At 40.3% G+C, this 22589-nt stretch overlaps 1 pseudogene; it reads left to right on the plus strand.

Annotated features, from left to right (window-relative positions):
• Positions 1-3213: 3213 nt before the first annotated feature.
• On the plus strand, positions 3214-8424 carry LOC128626217 (RNA transcription, translation and transport factor protein-like; annotated as a pseudogene).
• Positions 8425-22589: the final 14165 nt, after the last annotated feature.

Genomic DNA, 22589 nt, shown 5'->3' on the forward strand with positions numbered 1-22589 from the left:
TAATCTTTGCTCTTTTAAAAACGTTAGGTTGCTGAAGGAGGTGGCTTATTTTATAGATCTTTTGATTTTCATTTTATTCATTATACTTTGTGTGTCCGTGCTTGTGAAGGATGCAGTGGGGGTCTGTGTGGTGGTGGTAGTTTCTATTTCTTTTCATTCCTCTCTTTATTAATATTAATACTTTAAGTTAGTGTTTTCCTATTATTAAGTTAAATTCTGAGTTCATTTATTTTCACTTTTATTTTAATAATAAAAACATTTGACGGTATATGTTTTCCTCAAAGTTTAACTCTAACCACACTCATAGATTTTATTTTGTGTAATGTTCTTTAATTAATTCCTATATTATTTGTAACTTCAGTTTTGATTTCCTGTTTGAGCCAGTGACTGTTCAGAAGAGTATTTCTTCATTTCCAAATATTAAATTTGGGGGAGTTATCTGTTTTGTTTTTTGTTCATTTGTGTTTTTTAAGATTTTATTTATTTATTGTTAGAGAGTGGGGGAAGAGGGGGAGAAGGAGAAGGAGAGAAACATCAGTGTGTGAGAGTTACATCAATTGGTTGCCTCTTAGATGCCCCAAACTGGGGATCTGGCCTGCAACCCAGGCATGTGCCCTGACTGGGAATCAAACCCGTGACCCACTGGTTCGCAGGCCGGCACTCAGTCCACTGAACCACACCAGACTTGGCAATGATCTGTTTCGTTCATTTCTTTTCCTTTTATTTTAGTCAGAGAATGCAGTCTATAAATTCCTACCTTTTTGGAAGTCATTAGGCTTTCTTTTTAGCCAAGGACATGTTTGATTTTTAGAAATGTTTTATATACATATGTTAAGAGTGCGTATTCTCTGTAAGGTTCAATTTTATATTAAATCGAACTTGTTGATTGTATCACTCAGATTGTTTATATCCTTGCTTATTTTTGTCCCTTTTGCTTGTTAAATAGCCAAAGAAGAGTATAATTTTCCCATTGTACTATGGCTTTCTTTTAAAATGTTTTTGCGTTCCTAGTTTTTCCCCCTATGTATTCATTGCTACATTGTTTAACACACAAGGTTTATGACATGAATTCTCTGTGGAATGTGCCTTTTATCATTACAAGAGCACATTTTTGTTCTGCGTAATTCACTTGGCTTTGAATTTCACTTTTTCTAATTTTAATATTGCTATTCTTGCTCTATGTTTGTGCTTGTGTGATATAGTTTTCTTTAGCTTTATACTCAGCCTTTCTCTTTTTAGGAATAGTCATTATAAGTAACATATTTGTTTATTTACTTACTTATTTTTAAACCAAAATTGAGAGTCGTTTTCATTTTTTGAGGAAAGGGCAATATAATCCATCCTCACTTATTGTGATAGATATATTTGATCTTATCCCTTCCTTCACATTTTATTTGTTATACTCTTGTTTCTACTTTTCTTGTTTCCTTACTTTTACTAGATGTATCGAGTTTTTAAAAACTTCCTTACCCCTGTCCCACTCCCTCTCCCCAAGGAATTTAGAAGTTCTCTAAATATAGCTCTGTTTTGCTAGCAGTTACATTTATTTTAATCACTCATAGTTAATCTGTTTCTCTTTATATATGTTAACATTAAATAATCATGTCCCCCTCATTGTGCCACACATTTTATGGAGGTCTGTGACTACTGCAATGTGAATTGATTACAGATGACTAATTGTAATCTGAATACAATTGATTACAATTAGGCAGTAATTGCTACAGTCCGGATTAAAAAAGTGTTCCCTTGGATGAATATACCACACACACACACACACACACACACACACACACACACCATATATATATGGTATATTCATTCCAAGGGAAGATATATATATTTTTTCTTTGTTTGTTTCAAGTACTCTTACTTAACATGTACTACAGTCAACTGTCACATTATCATCATCATTCTTATATTTAGCTTCATATACTATAACCACTATTTCTGGAGCCCTAAGTCATTACTTATCTTGAAATCTTTAATTTCATTTTAATTTGATTAGTTTCTTTAGTAATTTTCTTAGTCCTTCAGTTTCTGAAAATATGTTTTGCCCAGACAGATGAATGATATCTTGATTGAGTATAAAATTATTGAATGGCATCCCTCTTCTCTCAGTTGTATACGAGTATTATTCCATCATCCTCTTGCTTTCACTGAGGAAGATGAGAGCTCTTGTCCTAGTCTGCTTCTTTCTTGATAGAATCAAAGAAAAAAGCTTCTTCTTTGTCTGAAAGTTTATAAGATTTTCCCCTTCTGTGGAATTTGTAAGGACAGGGAAGTTTTCTTCTATCATTTCCTCAATTATTACTTTTATATCTGATCATCGTTTGTCACTCATGAATTCTTATTACTTGTATATCAAGTTTTCAGGGTATAAGTATATCTGTTATCTTTTCAGCCATGATTTCAATTTCACAGGGCTTTCACTCTAATATTGTGGGGTATTTCTCTAGTCCATCCTTTGGAAAATTAATTTTGTTTTCAGCAGTGACCATGTCCCTACTGAAGTTTTAAATTTGGCAATAATTTTATTTTACTCTCCAATAACTCTTCCTTTATATTCTCTAATCAAATCTACTGCATACAAATTATATTCACCATTAAATTTATAACAAAATCCAACAAAGTTATTAAGACTGGAAAAATTGAGTGACATCTAGAGAGAGGGACAAAATAAAAGAAGCAGCTGATCATTAAACACAGACTGCAGGTACAAAGTACTTACAGAGGAGAATTCAAAATGGGCAGCAAAAAGAAGTTCTATGTCATAACCTGGGAGGCAAGAAGGACATGGAATTGGTATCTGTTTCAAAATAGAAATTTTGAGCCAACATATCACACCCAAATGCCTCTGCCATCCTATATACTGACCCATGGATGTTCTAACATTGTCCCTGGCAAATATTCTACCACACTCCTTATTCCAAGATAATTCTTCATTTTTTTTTGACCTGCTATTACTTCCAATATCTAACAATCTAATGGACCTACCATTCTCTTCCACTTCCTGGTTTGGACAACCTGGAAAAGTATGTCTGCCTTTGTGGCCTCTTAAAACCCAACCTCAGACTCTGATCTGCTGACCGTTATCCAAGCCCCTCTGAGGACAGTCCTATGAGTATAAGGAATTCAGACAGACTAGATATGATGAGCGTTGGCAGATGGATAGGATATTAAAGGATTAGAAAAAACAGAGAGCTCACCACGAGGATGAGAGAGGTATGTGCATGTGTGTGGGGTACTCAATGAGTAACAAGATTTACTGAAATGGAAGGTTTAATACACAGGCAATGGCCAAGAAGCTCCTCTGATGGGGAACAACTAGGAGGAAGTGGATGAGTTGTATAGCTGGAAGGGTTCCTCGGGACTGATGTTGGTGGAACAAACTTTTTTCCCTAAGCTGTTGGAAGGTGATGTTAAAGCCAGAGCTGTATGCAGAAGAACCAAAGGCCAAGTAGGGAGCTGAGTACAGTGAGTCAGAGAAAAGATTTGCACTAAGGTATCAAAACCAAGGGGCAAGGGTCAGGGATGGGAGATCTAAGGGATGAGAGAAATTAGGAATAGTCTAGAGAGAGTACTTACCACAGTCATGGCTAACATTTAGGTGCCTGCTACAATATTACCCCTACAATATGAACATGATCACTAGGTGAAGCATGGGTGGGCACAAAGAAAAAGGCCAGAGTGTTCTGGGTTTTAGAAACCAGAAATTTTGATTCAAATCAGTGAATAATAGGAAGCTATTATTAGGTTTTTGAGCAAGAAATTAGTTGATGCAAACGATGTTGTCACGAACAGCCGTTTGGCAGTATGGAAGGGATTTAAGGAGGAGAGACTGAATGAAGCACACCTTGAAAATCATTTAGAAGTTTAGGTGGGAGATATTGAGAATCAGACTTGGGTAGTGAAAGTAGAGAGGGATGCATCTAGGAGACATTGTGAAGAAACATCAAATAGGATATTCGGTTGCATTAGGTGACAAGAGAGAAGGAGCCATCAAAGGTACATGAGAATGGGGAAGGTTGAGCATGTAGAATTGAAAGCAGTGACTGCAGAAGCACTTGGTTGAAAAGTGTTTGCTATGAGCCTGTAGGTATTCGGTCATAGAGGGCTTGCTTAGATGTTAAGATGCATCAACATAGAAATGATCATTGATTGAGCACGGGCCTGTGAAGCAAAGGGGTTGCCAGTTCCATTCCCAGCCAGGGCACATGCCTGGATTACAGGCCAGGTCCCCAGTGGGGGACACATGAGAAGCAACCACACACTGATGTTTCTCTCCCTCTCTATCTCCTTCCTGTCCCCTCTCTCTAAAAATAAATAAATAAAATATTTTTTAAAAATTAAAAGAAAAAAGAAATGATCACTGAAATCATGAAAGTGGATGCAGGGAGAAGAATGGAGAAGAAAAGATGTAGGGGCAGACGGTGGAGCATTGGACATACATTCACATTTGCTAAAAGAAGAGGAAAAGAAAACATTGAAGGAAAAATAAAAAACAGGAGGAATTAAAGAAACCAAGGATGAGATAGTTAAACGAAAAGAGGTGGTCCCATGGTTTTCATTATTACAGGGAGGTTTGGGAGGTAGGTGATCTGCACAAGTCTTTCTAGTGGATTTAATTTTTTTTAATCATATGATAATTGAACAAGTGATACAGAGGAATATGAAGAAAAAAATAGACCACTTTATCCACCTCCATCGCCAATCGCACCCCCTACATTAGACAATGTTAACAGTTTAGTGTCTATCCTTTCATGCTTTTCTCTATATTTTTACAAATGTGCATGTATTTGTTTTTCCTATGGTAGATAAAATATTTTATGTAAAACACTATGCACTACTCTGCAACTTGCCCTGCCAGACAATATGCCAACTGATTATCTCTTTGTTCAGTGAGTGGTGGGGTTGAATGAACTCTGGTATGTGGGGAGGAAGCCTTCCACTGTAGACTGTGGATTCTACAAGGATCAACTTCCTTGTTGACAACACTTCCTCCAATCTGATTTGCAATAGAGAGTCATATTCCTTCTTTTAACATAACTTGTAACTTATTTCTTGTGAGCCAATGTGTGGCCTCCTAGTGTATTTACCTGACCCCTCCCTTTCAGCTGCCTAATGGACAGATGATTATTACAACATATCACCTTGACAGCTGCTCTCGACCCCCATTCCTGGCTGCCCTCAGGCTAAACTTTATATACTGGCACTTGTTCTTGTCATTCCCTACCACATACTATGTGCCTTTCCAGTGCTTGGCTATTTTAAACTGAGTTAGGGTGCCCAGTTTTCACAAATGGAGCCAATCTCTGGTCCTTGACTCCTGTAGCAAATGCTTTCTTTGTCTTGCTAGGTTATTCTAAGCCACCTTATCCTTTAGCTCAATTCCATACCTGTTAAGCCTGTTTCCTTCTTCACCCTGCCCCTTACCCTGAAGCTGAGGTCAATGAACAGCTGGGATTTCTGGGAAAATATCTGTAAAGGAAGCATAAAACTGGTGGAGTCCTTCCTGGTGTCACTTGTGGGCATTGCCAGAAAAGTCATATGTTGATTTTGTTGCCCCTTTTGCTCAGGGTACAACATCCTCACACACTGAATAAAGTTGTGTAACTGTGAGGTCCATTTTCCACTGACCCAGTTTGGAGTATTCTCGTGTTTTGGGTCCCTTCCTGCAACCCCTCATGGAGGAGTTTTACAGTGTTAGGTAAAAGAAGATTTGTAGCACACTGTCTTGAGTAACTTTCCCAATTTGGGGACCTGGTATTGAAACTTTTTTTCTGCCCTCTTCTGCATCAGGATCCTGCCCACTTTATCTTATCAAGCCACAACTAACTCTCTTCCCCACAACCACTTTCCCCTTCACATTAGTCCTTTGTGGCCAGGTGTGAAAACTCCTCTGAGGAGCCAATTGTCTTATTCATACAAGAGCCCAAACCACTGGAAAGCTGGTGGTTTCCCACTCTTATCCCCTTCCACCAGGGCTGTGATTCTGGTCATACTGTTTCTTCTAGGCAGCAACTGAAAAATCATTGATTGGGAGACATTACCATGAGTTGGTACGGAGGATACCTGACTTCAGTAATGCTCACAATATTCCCACAAAAAAAACCCAAACAATTGTCCCATAAGTCCTTCAAATACAGAGTGGGACAAAAGTAGGTTTGCAGTTGTTTGTATGAAAAATAATATGGGATTCTACGCAGCAGAAAGAAAGGAGCTCCTACCTTTTGCAACAACATGGATGGAACTGGAGAGCATTATGCTAAGTGAAATAAGCCAGGCAGTGAAAGACAAATAGCATATGATCTCACCTTTAACAGGATCCTAAACAACAAAACAAACAAACAAGCAAAATATAACCAAAGACACTGAAATAGAGAACAGGCTGACAGTGACCAGAGGGGAGAGGAGAGGGAATTACAGGGGAAAAAGGGAAGGGTTTACGGGAACAAGTGTAAAGGACACATGGACAAAAACTAGGAGGGGGTGGAAATGGGAGGGAGCTGGGGAGGACGGGGTGGGTGGGCTGGGATGGGAGTAAAAGACAGAAAACTGTACTTGAACAACAATTAAAATAAAATTTAAAAATAATAGTACAAGAATTACATAAATAATAATACAAGAATAAACTCTGTGTTTCACATATTCACAACTGTACACCTATGTTTTCCCCTCCCTGTTTTCTCTTCTGGATAATCGAGTGGGTACAAAACCTGATTACAATTATCTGAGTCCAGAACCTGACTCTACATTAAGTACAAATACAACAGAACTTTTAAAAAGTTTCAACACATATTGAATTTCTCTAAGAATGTAAGTACCACAGCAATTGAGAGAAAATTGTGCTATAATTTGTTTGAAATTTTACCAAGAATTATTTACCACTTTTGGAAACCACAGTACTGATCAGTCGTGGTATTTGACTTGAAAATACAACAAATAACACTGATCAGGCCCTCTCACTGTGCTGCCCACACCTCCTTGCCTCTTCTATCCAGGTCAAAGCCCAGGAACCAGAGCTAGAAGCCAGGGCTGTGTTTTGATGCAAGCTGACTGCCCCTGAGTGCCACAACCCTGCCAGGTTCAACTGCAAAGATGGAACAGAATTTATCCATTTTTATTATTTTCAGTTTTAAATCATTTTTATGATTCGACTACAGTTGGCATCCCATATTATATTAGTTTCAGGTATATACCCCAGTGATTAGACATTATATATAACTTACTAAGTGATCATCCCAATAAATGTCATGCCCATCTGACACCATACATAGTTTTTAGAATGTTACTGACTATATTCCCTATGCTGTACTTTACATCCCCATGACTGTTCTGTAACTACCAATCTGACTTCTTAATTCCTTCACCGTTTTTGACTGTCCCCTCAACCTCCTCCTATCTGGCAATCATCAAAATGTTCTCGGAATCTCGGGAGTATCTACGAGTCTGTTTCTCTTTTGCTTGTTCACTTACTTTGTTTTTTAGATTCAAATGTTGACAGATATGTATTTACTGACATTTTATTGTTCATAACTTTTTCATCTTTTTTTTTCATTTTCTTCTTTATTGTTGGGCTCTACAACCAGAAAATCAGACACTACAAAGCTGAAGACAAAGTAATTTAAGAAACATCCACAGCAGTGAGTGGCCCAAGTTCTTTGAAATGTATATCTCAGAGGTTTCTTTGAAATGTACCTCAGAGGTGTTAATTCTCCTTTTCAAGATCAGCAAGAAGCAATTGACTGCATTCTTGGTTTAGCTGTTAGACCTGAATGTGAAGGTAATGCTAAAAAATACAAGGACTTGGTACCTGATAATACAAAAAATATTGACAGTGCAGCTAATAATGCACAGCTATTAATTAGTTTGGATGTAATGGGATCAGGGTGGAAAGAAGGGGAAGGGACTAGTCAAGGAACGTGTATAAATGACTGATGGACATGGACAACAGGGTGAGGACTGACTGCGGGAGTGGAGGTGGGCTGGGCAGAGGAGAGCAAAGGGGCGAAAATTGGGACAACTGTAATAGAACAACAATGAAATAGATAATAAAAAAATTGGAAGTAATCATCTTGATCTGAAGGCTGGCATAATGGCTTTGGCTAAACTTGAGATTAAGCGCCAAAATGATTACCTGGTAATGCTTAAGGCAATTTGCATTTTGGTCCAGGAGCACCTGACACAGGATGCTGCTGCTAAAGAAAATCAAACAAAAGAGAGACTGCCTGTTACTTTAGGCAAGCATATTCTTGCTTTGACACAGGAGATGCAGTTATTAATGAAGCTGCTCAAATTCTGCAAATGCTGCATATAGAAGAGTTCAGAGAGCCGCAGACAAAAATTAATGAAGCCATAGTAGCTGTTCAGGCAATTATTGCTGATCCAAAGACAGACCACAGACTGGGGAAATTTGGAAGATGAACATCTCAGGATATCAGCCTCTCACCTACTTAGTACAATTGGGAGCCATGCATGCTCTGGCATGTGTTTGGAAATCAAATGTCATGTAGTCAAGGGAAGAAACCCAGAACATTGACTGTTATAGAGATTTACCACCACTGCTTTTTCTTGAATAAAGTTTGGGAGAATGGGAAAAAAAAATGAAACCCACTGATCACTCATGGTATCTGAGTTGAGAATACCACAAACTACCATGCTGGTGTAGACATGGTTGCTTCAACATAAAGGTATAAACAATCGAATACTTCAGTATTTCTTTACTGGAAACGATAATCGCGTACATACTGAGAAAAAGGAATTCGATCATTCCTTATGATTAGTTTTTTCCCAGGGTGGGGGCAGTAAACAAGGCTTAGTTTAAACTCTGACAGGGAATCAAACCAAGGGCCACAGCAATAAGAGAACTAAGTCCTAACCACTACACTACCAGAGAGGTATGGCTCATACTCAGTCTTTCTACTCTTTAAATATACTATTTGATACTTAAAACTATACATATGATACATATATTAAAATTCATAAATAATATAATAAATGCCCGTGAAATCACCACCCAAGTCAAGTAATACAACATCATTGATAATTTACACCTATCTATTCCATCCCACCCTTCCTGTAAACACTAAACATTTGGGTTGCCACCAAATATTTTCTGTTACATGCAGTACTTATATGCATATTCTTATTTTTGAATCCTTGTACACATGTTCAAGAGGACAGACCAAGGAGTGGAACCGCTCAATTGTAGAGTGCACATATATAAAATAATGTCATATTGTTTCCTACAGTGATTGTACCTATTGACAATCACAGCAGAAATGTATAAGAGTTCCTGTTTATTCACATACTCTTCAATATTTGGTATTATCAGACATCTTAATGATAGGGGACTCAAGAGTTGGGAAATTTTAGTTTAAGGTAAACAGTTAACAAACCTAGTAGGTAATGCATATGTTAAAGCTATTGTTTCAGGAACTCCAGCTGCTGGCTCAGCACTCCCAGGAGAGACAGTGGACCTCCTGAGGCACCACTAAAGACCACAGCCTGGGGAACAAGAGGAGGCATTTGGGCCATTGTGTTCCAGGAAGAGACAGATGACCACCCACCCCTGGGAACAGTTAGCTGCCCAGGGTGAGAATGCTGCAGTTTCTTTCACCTAATTTTCCCTGAATTTCAAAAACCCTCACTGCACCTTGTTTTTTCCCTGTTATGAAAGGCTGGCTTGGAAAGAAAATGTAAGACGGTCTGTTAGGGTATGACCCCGCCATCTGAATAAAGTACCCATAGAGACTCAATTCCTGTCTCTGCTTATTGGGTTCAGTATGTGACAGGCAGCACCAACACTGGTGTCTTTTCCAGTTCTGTATTTGGCGACTCTGCTCAGGAACAGACTTTGGGATTCTCTGGCAAGTCTGGCTATTTGGTGAGGAGTCCCATTGGCTGCCTGGGCTGAGATGCCCTGGGGTTTGGATTTGGAGAATCCCAAGCAGCTGCCAAGTGATTTCACTTGGGGACTCTCCCCCCTTACTCCCGGCACTTCTCATCCTTTGTCACACTGGAGCCAATCATTGTGCTTTCTGGTTCAGTTTACAATCCTGGGTCATGACTTAGGTCACCTGGTTAAGGTACCTTTCTGGCTTACTGGGCTCTGTCTGGGAAAGGACATCTGATCTGGTTAAGGCACCATTGGTTTATGGAGCTCTGTGGGGTGAAAAAGGACATCTTCCAATTTGGTTAAGGTACCATCTGTTGTATGAAGCTCTGTCTGGGAAATGACATCTGATCTGGTTAGGTACCTTCTGTCTTATGGAGCTCTGTCTGGTAGAATGGGTGTGGGAGCCTCTGTTCCAGGAAACAGCCCACTGGGGCAAGTTCTGGCTAGTTGGTCGACTTGTAAACGTCTGAGTAGAGTGAATGTGGTTTTTAGCGTAATACTGTTCGGCTTGCGTATTGTATAATTTGGACTCAGGAGAGTGCTGGTCACCAAATGGGCCTTTAAATTACTATATTATACTGTAACTAGAGTTGTTTTGCCAGAAATCAGGGGAGTGGGACAAAATGCCTTACCTAGAAGTTTTTTGTATGAGTTTATAGGCTAAAGATGCAGAATTAAAAGGAAACAAATTAATAGTCCAGAGAAAAGGGAATTTGCACGTGAAAGATAGAGGCTCATAGGAGAGGGACCAGGAAGATCTAGATATTATGACTGCTTCAAGCATAGCAGAGTTCCCACAGCCCCAGGGGATCGTCCTCCTTATTCAGTGGAGGGAACCAGGGAAAGTGCGCCTGAACTGGTATCATCCTCTTGAACCCGCCAGGGAACCAAATTCGGCAAAGGACAAGCCCCTACTGGGGCAGAGCAATATCCTTTGTGACTTCCACTGGGGGGGAGCAGGGCCAGAGGGCCAGCCTGCTGGATGTTATTGGGCACATACTCTGTTTCTACATCAGATTTGTTAAACTGGGAAAGCTCAAACCCTTCTCATAGGGATGATCCTGCTAAAATGACTCATGTGGTTTGCATCAGTTTTGCCACTCATCATCCCAATTGGGCAGACATCAAGCCTTATTAAATATTTTGCTTAAAGGGGATAAGCTGAGGCTGGTGTTGGATAAGGCAAATGAAGAGTCTCGGAGGTGCCACCAAGAAAATCCAGATGAGGCTCTCAACCCTACTTGGGCAATACCTCTAACTGAGCCCAACTGGGACCCTAATGGGAATGGCCTTTTTTTCTTAGAGCATTACAAGAGATGCATCCTTGAGGGAAGGAGGAAAGGCGTCCCGGAGCAGAAAAGTCTGAGTGTGGTGCAGGCGGTGGGACAAAAGTCCACAGAGCACCCCTCCCAATACCAGGAAAGAGTTAAGGAGCTTCCTGGGGATGGTGAGTGACTGCCGCATTTGGATTCCAAACTTTGAGCCCACTGCTAAACCACTGTATGAGGCTCTGAAGGTACCGGAATATGGCTCTTTAGTGTGAGTGGACAAAGAAGTGCACTCAGGTTTGTGAGTCCCTGAAGGGGCACCTGGCTTCTGCACTGGCCTTGGGGCTTCCAAATGTACTGAAGCCCTTTCAATTAAATGTGCGTGAATGACAGGGCATTGCCCTAGGATTCCCACCCAAATGCTTAGTGACATTTTACAGCCCATTACATAATTGTCAAGGAAACTAGATCACACTGTCCAGGGGTGGCCAGCCTGCTTGAAAGCTGTGGCAGCCACCAGCCAGCTCTTACAGGAAGCTGAAAACTTTTCCTTGGGAGAGCCTATCACCATTTATGCTCCCCAGGAAGTGTTGAGCTTGCCAGAGCAAAAGGGAAATATGTAGCTCACTGCTGGAAGAATGGGCAGGTACCAAGCCATTGCTCTCGACAATCCCAATGTCTCCCTCAAAACTGTAAGTTAAATCCCGCCTCTCTTCTCTGGGAGCCCAATTTGGCTGCACTCATGCAGGAGGGCCGTGTTGAAATAACTGGTGAGGTGTATTCTAGCAGAGTTGATTTACAGGACCATCCTTTAGAAGAAGCAGACTGGCCTCTCAGTGCAGATGGAAGCTGTTATATGGACAAAGCAAACAGAGAGGCTGGCTATGCAGTTGTGGCTATTGAAGGAGTAGTGGTGGCCAAGACCTTGCCACTGGGTGCCTCTGCTCAGAAAGCTGAACAGATCACATTGACAAGGGCGCTGTAATTGTTGCAAGAAAAGAGAGTGCATGTGTATATCGACTCAAGGTAAGCTTTCCTCATTTTGCACGCACGTGGTTCCATCTGGAAAGAAAAAGAACTGTTAACCTCCAAATAAAAAGTGTGGGGGCAACTTTGCCAGCAAGTCCCCGCCCCCCCATCCACCGTGGATGAAAGTGAAACTACAAAGACATGATCTGCTTGGGGAGGAGAGGAGGCCAGTCTCTCCGAGGGGAAACACCAAGAACCTCTTCTTCAACAGCTTTTATTAGGTTCGGAACGCACAGGAATTACAGGTAAAGCTCATGGATCAATGTCAGGTGGCAAGGGTCAAACAGAAGATAACATTTCAAAGAAATCTGAGGGCTTCATCTGAGTCAGTGTCTGTCAGGTAAGGGGGTTGCACAAACTTTGGGAGACATACGCATTTCCTGCTTGGACCCTTATCATATGAATGAAAGCACTCTTAGCAAAGTAGGCTTCACAGGACTTTAGAAATTCTATCTTATGCTCAATCACCCCGGATCCCGCTCTAGCTGGCAAGGGGCTGCACCTCCTCTCCCATCATAGGTTTTTAGGCTCAAGTGGATTAGAGCAAGGTAGTGCTTCTCCCAGACAGAAATGGGGGCTCAGGCTATGTCAGAATAACTGGGGGTGGGGGAGGGTCCATCACTCCCTCTTTGTTGCAGCCCCCCGAGTCCTTCCTTGAGGGCCTCCCAAGTGATCCTGTCTGGCTTAAGTTGCCCCTCCTCTGAGGTGTCTTACCCATCTTTGACTAACCGACCAAGCGTTGGGGGGCAGGGGATGAAGCAGAAGCAGCATTGCTGCCAGGGACACAAGCTTTGTCTCCTTAGTGGATCCCAGTCTGGAGGTCGCTCACTCAGCCTAAGCCATGGGGGGCAGTTACAACTCCTGAACCCAGGCAGGGCGGTTCCCAACAAAAAAAGGGGAAGGGTTTGAAGGAACAATTATAAAGGACACGTGGACAATAACAAGGGAGGGGTGGAAACAGGGGAGGGAGGTGGGGAGGGCCCGGGTGCTGGGGAGGGTGGGGGGGAAAGGCAGAAAAATGTACTTGAATAACAGGAAAAAAGGTTGATAAAAAAGTGAGAATAAGCATGCAGCAGAAATTTCAAAATTATTAGAGGCCATTCAGGTACTGTTACAGGTGGCAGTTATGCACTGCCCAGGGCATCAGAAAGAGGACACTGCAGTGGCTAGAGGAGACGATCTGGCTGATCAGGCAACAAAACAGGCTGCCAAAGGAACGTTTATAATGCCTTTGGTACCTGGCCTAGACTTGTCACATTTCGACCCTGAATATCTGACTGCAGACTTAAGAGAAAGCTAAGGCTTGGGGTTTGATGAAGAAAGTCCTGATAGTGGATGGAAAAAGAATAAGAAAGGAGCTATACTCTTTTCCTGAACATTTAGTAGAGCTGGTCATGAAGCATTTGCATGAGGCCACACACTATGGAAGAGACTCATTAACCACCTATGCCAAACTGTGGCTCACAGGTCCTGGAATTTCTAAAGCCTTATGAAAAGTAATTGCTGGATGTGTTGTGTGCCAGAAGAACCACCGCAGGACAGATCCCCATAATACCAAGGACAGTGCCCACTTGACTTTACTCAGATGCCAAGGGTCTGAGAGTGGAAATATTTGGTGGTCTTTGTTGACACCTTTTCAGGATGGGTGGAAGCTTATCCTAGTAGAATGGACAAGACTTGGAGGTAGTGAAAGCCTTACTGAAGGAAATAATCCCTTGCTTTGGCCTCCCTGGCAGCATCCAGAGTGATAGTGGACCTGCTTTTGTTTCAGAAATTATACAGTAGCTTGGTAAATTTCAGGAATCAAGTGGAGACTTCACATGGCATGGAGGCCTCAGGCTTCTGGGAAGGTAGAGAAAATGAATCACACCTTGAAGAAAAATATAGCCGAGCTATGTCAAGAAACTCATCTTCATTGTGATCAAGCTTTGCCTATTGCCCTGCTCAGGATAAGAGTGGCTCCTCGAAGTGGGATTCAATTGAGTCCTTCTGAAACTGTATACAGGTGACCGTTTCTGGCTAAGATTGGGGTGGGAGATGTGTATATAGATCAAGAAGCAAAGGTTAAAAAATATGTACAACATTTAAGTCAGGCCTTAGCTGTAATTAATGACCTTGCCTGTATGAGGGACCTCTCCCCCACAAGTTTGCTGCATTCATTCGAGCCTGCAGATAAGGTGCTACTCAAGACTTGGATGACAGCATCTCCAGAGAGCCAACCAGAAGAAAAGTGGACTGGACCTTGGGACGTACTCCTCACCACCCCGACCGTGGTGAGGCTGGCAGGAATGAAACCGTGGATTCATCACACCAGAATAAAAGCACTGGAGGGACAACGGACCGCCAAACCTCAAGAAGACCTGAAAGTCATCTTTCCAAAACAGTATTTATGGACAACTTATGCCTTCCAAATGAGATGAAAATATTTGGGTATATTCAGCAAAAATGTTCTGAGTATTTCTGACTTTTGTCTTGCAGGAGGAACTTATGTTGAGCAGGCTTTCATTTCATTCCTTGTAGGTGTTTGCACTCCCTTGGAAAGCCTTAGAAATTATACTGTGTTTGAGCATATCAAATAGAAAATGACCTACTCTGGTATTTGTGATTGGGGACCCGTGGTAAATATAAAGGAGAGGGAAATGCTTTCCTTGAAGGTCACTAATGTAGCCCCAGGTGGACAGTGTGCAACTTTTGTCAACTGTACTAAAAAAACTGTTTTGTGCTCTCAGCAGGCGTGAAGATGATTGCCCACAGGATGGTTTCTAATATGTGGAAGGACTCTGCTGTTCCAACCTAACTGATCTTATAGAAATAAGATGTTTTAAAACTAACATTGAGGGAATGCTAGGGCACTCAAGAATTGGAAAATTTTAGTTTAACGTAGTTAATAAGCCTAGTAGGTAATGCACATGTTAAAGCTATTGTTTCAGGAACTGCAGCTACCCACCCACCACTCCCGGGAGAGACAGCCAACCTCCTGGGGCACCGCTAAAGATTAGTGCCTGGCGAACAAGTGGACACATCCGGTTCTATTCTCAGTCAGCACATGTGCCTGGCTTGTGGGCCAGGTCCCAGGTAGGGCGTGCATGGGAGGCAACCACACATTGATGGTTTCTCTCCTTCTCCTTCTCCCTCCATCCCCCTCTCTCTAAAGATAAATAAAAAATGTAAAAAAATTCTCAAAGTGAATATACCTGTGTAGCCAGCTTTCAAAGTTATGGAGGCCTAATACCTCTACCAAACTTCGTTACATTCACTACATTACTTAACATCTCAAAAATTTTAAATTATTTCTATTGTTGACACTAGTACAGATATCCACCATTTTCCCCTTGGTTGACACCCTGTACCCAGCCCCTGCCTCCCACAACTTTCATGAAATTGTTGTCTGTGTCCATGGGCCATGCCTATATGTTCTTTGGCTAATTTCTTCCAGTCCCTGCCCACTCCCTTCCCTCTGAGATCTGTCAGTCTGTTCCATGTATCCACAGCTCTGGTTTTGTGTTCATCAGTTTATTTTGTTCATTAGATTCCACATATGAGTGAGATCATATGGTATTCCCCAAGTCCTATTAAAATACCAATGGCATATTTCACATATCTAAAATAAACATTCCAAAAATTTATACAGAATCAAAAAAGACACCAATTACCTCAGCACTCTTGAGAAAGAACAAAGTTGGAGGTATCACAATGCCTGATGTCAAACTATACCATAAGGCCACTGTAATCAAAACAGTGTGGGACTAGCATAAGAATAGGAAATAGATCAATGGAACAGAATAGAGAGCCCAGGAATAAACCCACCACTTTATGGTCAGTTAATATTTGACAAAGGGAGCATGAACATACAATGAAGTAAAAACAGTCTCTTCAATAAATGGCATTGGGAAAATTGGACTAATACATGCAAAAAAAAGTGAAAATACACTACCAAGTTACACCATACACAAGAATAAACTAAAAATGGTTAAAAGACTTAAATGTAATTCACAAACCCATAAAAATCCTAGAAGAAAACAGGCAGTAAAATAGCAGAAATCATACATAGTGATATTTTTTACCACCGTATCTCCTGGGGCAAGGGAAACAGAAAAAAATAAATGGGACTACATTAAAATAAAAAGCTTCTACACAGCAAAATAAACCATCAACAAAATGAAAAGGGCACCCACTGTATGGGAGAATATATTTGCCAATGACACATCTGATAAGGGGTTAATTTCCAAAACATATAAAGAACTCATACAACTCAACACTAGGAAGACAAACAACCAATTAGAAAATGGACAAAGGATCTGAACAGACACTTCAAAGTGGGCATGCAGATGGTCAACAGACATGAAAAAATACTCAATGTCACTAATTAGAGAGATGAAAATTCAAACCACAGTGAGATATTACTGGACACCTGCCAGATTGGCTACCATCGATAAATCAACAAACAACAAGTGCTGGAAAGGATGTGGAGAAAGGGAAACCCTAGCGCACTGTTGGTCGCAATGCAGACTGGTACAGCCACTGTGGAAAACAGTATGGAGATACCTCGAAAAGTTAAAACTGGATCTGCCATCTGACCCAGTGATCCCATGTCTGGGACTATATCCTAAGAATCCCAAAACACCAACCAGAAAGAATATATGCATACCTATGTTCATAGCAGCGCTATTTGCAATAGCCAAGTGCTGGAAGCGCCCCAAGTGCCCCTCAGTAGATGAGAGGACAAAAAAAAAACCAACTGTGGTACATTTACACATGGAGTACTCTGCAGCTGCAAAACAGAAGGAAATCTTACCTTTTGTGACAGCATGGATGGACCTGGAGAATATTATGCTAAGCAAAATAAGCCACTCCATTAATTTTGATGTAATAAAGTTAAAACTAATCAGAGGTAGCCTTTTCAAATAATTATTATGTAATTATTCAAAGCATTGTCATCTGGAGTAAATGCAAGATCAGAAACAGAAAACTTGGATTTGTGTGGAATTTCTGAAAGAGGTTGTCAGTCAATGCTGCTACTCTGTACCTGTAGGTTCTAAGGGGCTAATTTTGGGCAGTGAAGTAGGAAACTATGGATTGGGATCAAGCCAGCAGAAGAGCATCAGACATGTGCTGGTGGAGCCAGGTAAGGACAAGGTCTGCCAGCCAACTTCAGATGATGAAGGCAGACTGTTTTTGACCATAGTTGAACCTAGTTATGATTGATTTATGCCATTTTAGGCCTTTGATTCCAGAACCATTTCTATTCATCTTCACTAGCACATCAGAGCCAGGGTCCATTAGTAAATATCCAACAACTTTCAGAGGGGTGGGGGTGGGCAAAAGCTCTGGTTTGTAGCATTTTCCAGTTTCTATGGTGTAAATACTCCTGCTGTGGTTGATTTCAAACTACCAAAGAGATGTAATTAAACATGGAGTTCTGAGATGTGCATTATTGGCTCTTATGAGTCAAATGAGTTCATCACTGGATCTGGCTCTTCTCACACTAGGACCCAGGGCTAACTTGGGAAAATCAATGGGGTGTATGATAAATGATAACAAGGAATGAAAGCTCAGGGCTGTAAAAAGTTTTGGGGGAAGACTGCATTGCAGGGAATAAAAGCCTCTGGCTGCGCAGGGTGGAAAATGCTGAGAAAGGCATGGTAAATTTGTTAGTTTCTTACAGAGAGGAGGAACGAGGTAAGATTAGACAAATGTTGCCATTGGGCAGTGGAGAGGTTGATTGTGGGATAGGATCAAACAAGTGCGAGAGAGAAGAGTAAAGCCAGTGTTTGCCAGCCAACCTTGAACTGAAGAGGTCTAACACACATGCCCCCCTCTATTTTTGTTTTCACTATCAAACTGGGGAGGTGGAGAGGAATACCTAGTATGGGAAAGGGGGTGTTGAAAATTTTGAGAAAAATAGTAATATTTTGAGAACATTATTTGAATTCTGAGATTATGGGCTTAATAATGTTAGACTAGCACTTTCAAGTGTTGGTGACTGCACTTGAAATTAGATTCTGCATAAAATCTTCATGCAGTTTGGAAAGCCAGAACTCCTCGGAAGCTCATAATTTTGCCCAGCCACCCCAACTCCCCGTGCAACTATCATTGGGATCCGAGGCACAGCACCTGCAATTGTTAACTGTTGCAGGCTCCTCTCATTGACTTCCTGTCCTTGGATAAGAGAATTCAAATAAAAAAAAAATTTCCCAGTCTGCTTTTTCCCCTGTTACAGAAAGACCTCTCAAAAATCCATTTGCAAATTGTTATCCTTCCATCATACCTTCAAGGTCCTGAATTTCTTTTTACAGTCAAATAGCCATCTCTACCTAGATTGATCTAATTTTAGACTTTTTGCAGAGCTGGGTAAGTCTTGTAAAGGCAGTGGCAAGGTTTAGAACAAGTGTCTGGTTGTGGGTGACACAACCCCCTAGTAATTGTTTTACCCTAAAAGAGACAGAATTTAAGGACAAGAAGAAGCCAGTCAGCAAGCCAAAAACTATAGCCAAAAATATAACCATTACATTTATGCAGCACTTTGCACAAATAATTTCACTTTTTTTTTATTTTTTAATGTTATTTTTTTATTTAACTATTTTTCAAGTACAGTTTTCTGCCTTTTACTCCCTTCCCAGCCCCCCCCCCGTGCTCCCCACCTCCCTCCCATTTCCACCCCCTTAGCTGTTGTCCATTAATTTCACATTTTTCTAATTTGATTCTCACGATCACCTGGTGGGGCAGATAAGGCAAATCTCCATCCAACAGCTTAAGGCAGAGGTCACAAAGCACAGCAGGGGCAGAATGGCCTCAGAATATAGGTTTCCTTGGGGTCTGGAATCAGGATTTACCCTGAGAGACCACCACAGCCTTTGTCAAACTATGGGGGAGGGTTGATATGCAGATATTTGGAGTGTCCAAAGGGGGGGGACATGAAAAATTGACCTACAGTAAACAAAAATACATTTTTATGTGGTATCAAACCATGTTCAAAAGTGGTTCTGGTAGAATGCCTTCTCAATGATCAGCTCAAATATCTGAAATAGGACACTGCCTCTGTGTTTCAACTCATTTTTATTGCCACACATCCTATTTCCAGATTCTGCGTAAAGACTAAACACTTGCTTTCTTAGCTGTGAACTTTGGGTGTAAGATAAGAAATGTGAAGAAAATAGTACTGCCTTTCATGGTCCTCCATAACTAGGACACACCCAAGAAGAGGAAGTTTTGGATCATTTCTAAGTCAGGGGAACATCACTGACACATGGCAACCACTCTTTGATGCCAACTCTTCCCTTCTATTAGAAAATGATAATGAAAGTATTATGCTTGCTCTATTTCTGTGTTTTCCAAACTGCTGATACAATCCATTAGGAAGTTGTAAAAAATCAACTCAGCAGACTATACCAGCATGTAAAGAATTAGTGGAAAATGTCAGAATAGAAAAATATCAGAGTGGACCCTTGAACATCATAGGTTTGAACTGTGCATGACCACTTATATGTGGATTTACATCTATCTTGTAAAGATATAAATTTATGGTATTGATATAGTACAGTGCTGTAAAAGTACTGTTATCTTCTGTATGATTTACTTAACATTTTTTCTCTAGCTTACTTTATTGTATAAGTGCAGTTTATAACACATATACAAAATATATGTTAATCAACTGTAGTCAGTACAGCTTCTGGTCAATAGTTGACTATTAGTAGTTAGGTTTTGGGGGAGTCAAGTTATACATGGACTTTCAACTGCATGGGTACAGGGGTGGATGGGTCAGTGACCCTAACCTCCATGCTGTTCAAGGGTCATCTGTGGTTAGCCTGAGTTTTATTTTGTACATATAATTTTTTAAAATATATTTTATTAATTATGCCATTACAGTTGTTCTATTTCCCCCCTTTGTTCTCCTCCACCCTGCACAACCCCTCCCCCACCATTCCCCCCCTTTAGTTTATGACCACGTCTGAAGTTTTTTATTAATTATATTTATGTATCTGTGTATTATATTATGACATTTCATACTTTTGTTGTATAAAGTAAAACTTCGGAAAGCCACTTATGTAGGACTCAAATACCTCAATCCCACATGTAGGCTATATCCTAAGATCCTAAGACCCTCCACAGCACACTTTCTTTCAACAATATGCAACATTTCCCTTTCTAGTGCTTCTCTATGAAGCAAGACTGACCTATATAGCCCGCTGATAGTCACTGAGAAATATTTTGTACACAAAGTTGTATTGGCAAAGTATGAACATTAACAGAATATAGCAGATAGCAAGTGTTTTGATGAAATATTATTGAGTCTTGTACAGAGCCAGTTTTTAAATCAAAAAGCCAAATATGTCCTATCATTTCCCCCCTAAATGTGATGAGGTTATGTTAAAGCACATCTATACTTGTTTTTTCTACCCTATAGTAAATTGTATCTTAACAAAAATCAGCAAATGAAGCCCCCTCTATCAAATTTCCTGCCTCACTACTTTTACAGAAGTCAATCCAGCAACATTCCAGAATAAAAGAAATCATTCTATCTCCTTGGCTTTGATTTTTGCTCCTTTCACAAACACTACACTTACTCTTTCACCTCATTGGGACCACCTTTTTAAACACATCATGCATTAAGTAGTTTTCAAAACCTTGGAAAATGTTATGACTACTGTTCACCAAGGTACATGCATGCTTATGAATAACGTCTGTGGCTCTTCCTGCCATGACCCAGTCATAAAATACAAATAACTTGGTGACAGTTTGAGTCAATGAATGAAGCTTATAGGCCTTTTATTTCCACTTACCGAAGTCATTCTATTTCATCAATCTAAGATGACGTTGATCACAAGACTTAATAATATTTTACGTACCATAGAAGAGTAAAAAAAGCTCACTAAACTGATTTGGCATCAATTTATAATCCGTAAGAATTTGAGGGATATTAAATTGTGAAAAATATGTGCATCTTTGAAGACATTAAATATGGTAGTTTGTTCTAAGGGCTATTGCCTCTTCTTACTCCTTTCCAAGTTTCTGTTGACATATTTTTAATGTAGAAATAAAGTTAATGGAGCCATACTCTCTGGAAACCAACTGTCATGGTGTCACTGCCTACCAAACATAGCAATAAGGCTAGTTTCTCAAGGTTAAAATCTCAACAACTCACCAGAAACTTCACTGCTATGTCAAGCAGGTGATCTTGGGAATGTGAATACTTGGTAAGAGAACAGAAAGAACAAGGGGTGGAGAAAAAACAATGTCAAAGCTCATTGTTATCAACATTCTAACCTTTTTTTGTAAATTTGAAAAACCTTATACTGTAAAGAAACAACTACCTATTCTAAGACCTTAAAGAAAAAAATTAAAAGACCTTACAAGCAATATCTGAGATTTTACTGCTTATCTTTTCTTCTGGGATTTTTATAGTTTCAGGTCTAACATTTAATTTTTTGATCCATTTTGAATTCGTTATTGTGTGTGGTGTAAGGAGGTGGTCTAGTTTCATTTTTCCACACGACTTGTCCCATTTTCCCAACACCATTGATTGAATAAAATCTGTTTAGCCCATTCTGACATATCTTCTTAAGCAAGGGAGACAAAAGAAAAAAATACGCAAATGGGACTACATCAAACTAAAAAGTTTTTGCACAGCAAAGGAAACCATCAATAAAATACAGCACACTAAATGGAAAAACATATTTGCTGATACATCTGATAAGATATATCAGGTGTATCACCAAAAATACCCAAACAACCCAATTAACAAATGGGCAAAGGACCTGCATAGACACTTCTCCAAAGAGGACATACACACAGCCAATTGGCATATGAAAAGATTCTCAATGTCACTAATCATCAGAGAAATGCAAATTAAAATCACAATATCACCTCACACTGTGACTGGGTATTACGAATAAATCAGTAAGTGCTGGTGAGGATGTAGAAAAAGGGGAACTCTCTGCACTGTTGCTGGGAATGCACATTGGTGCAGCCACTGGGGAAAGCAGTATGGAGATACCTCAAAAAATTAAAAATGGATCTGCCTTATGACCCAGTGATTCCACTTCTGGGAATTTATCTGAAGGAAGCTGAAACACTGATTTGAAAGAACATAAGCACCCCTATGTTCATTGCAGCATTATTGCCAAGATGTGGAAGGAGCCCAAGTGTACATCAACAGAAGAGTGGCTAAAACTATGGTAGTTATACATAATGGAATACTATTTGGCGGGGAAAAAAAAGAGAAAATTTTACCCTTTGTGACAGCACAGAGTGACCTGGAAAACATTATGCTAAGCAAAATAAGCCAGTCAGAGGACAAATACCAGATGCTTTCACTCATATGTGGAATCTAATAAACAAGCTGAAGAAACAAAATACAGAATCTAGCACAAATAACACCCCTTTTATTACAAAAT

This window comes from Artibeus jamaicensis, unplaced genomic scaffold, assembly GCF_021234435.1.
Source record: "Artibeus jamaicensis isolate MK-2021 breed Jamaican fruit bat unplaced genomic scaffold, CSHL_Jam_final scaffold_461, whole genome shotgun sequence".
NCBI lineage: Eukaryota > Metazoa > Chordata > Mammalia > Chiroptera > Phyllostomidae > Artibeus > Artibeus jamaicensis.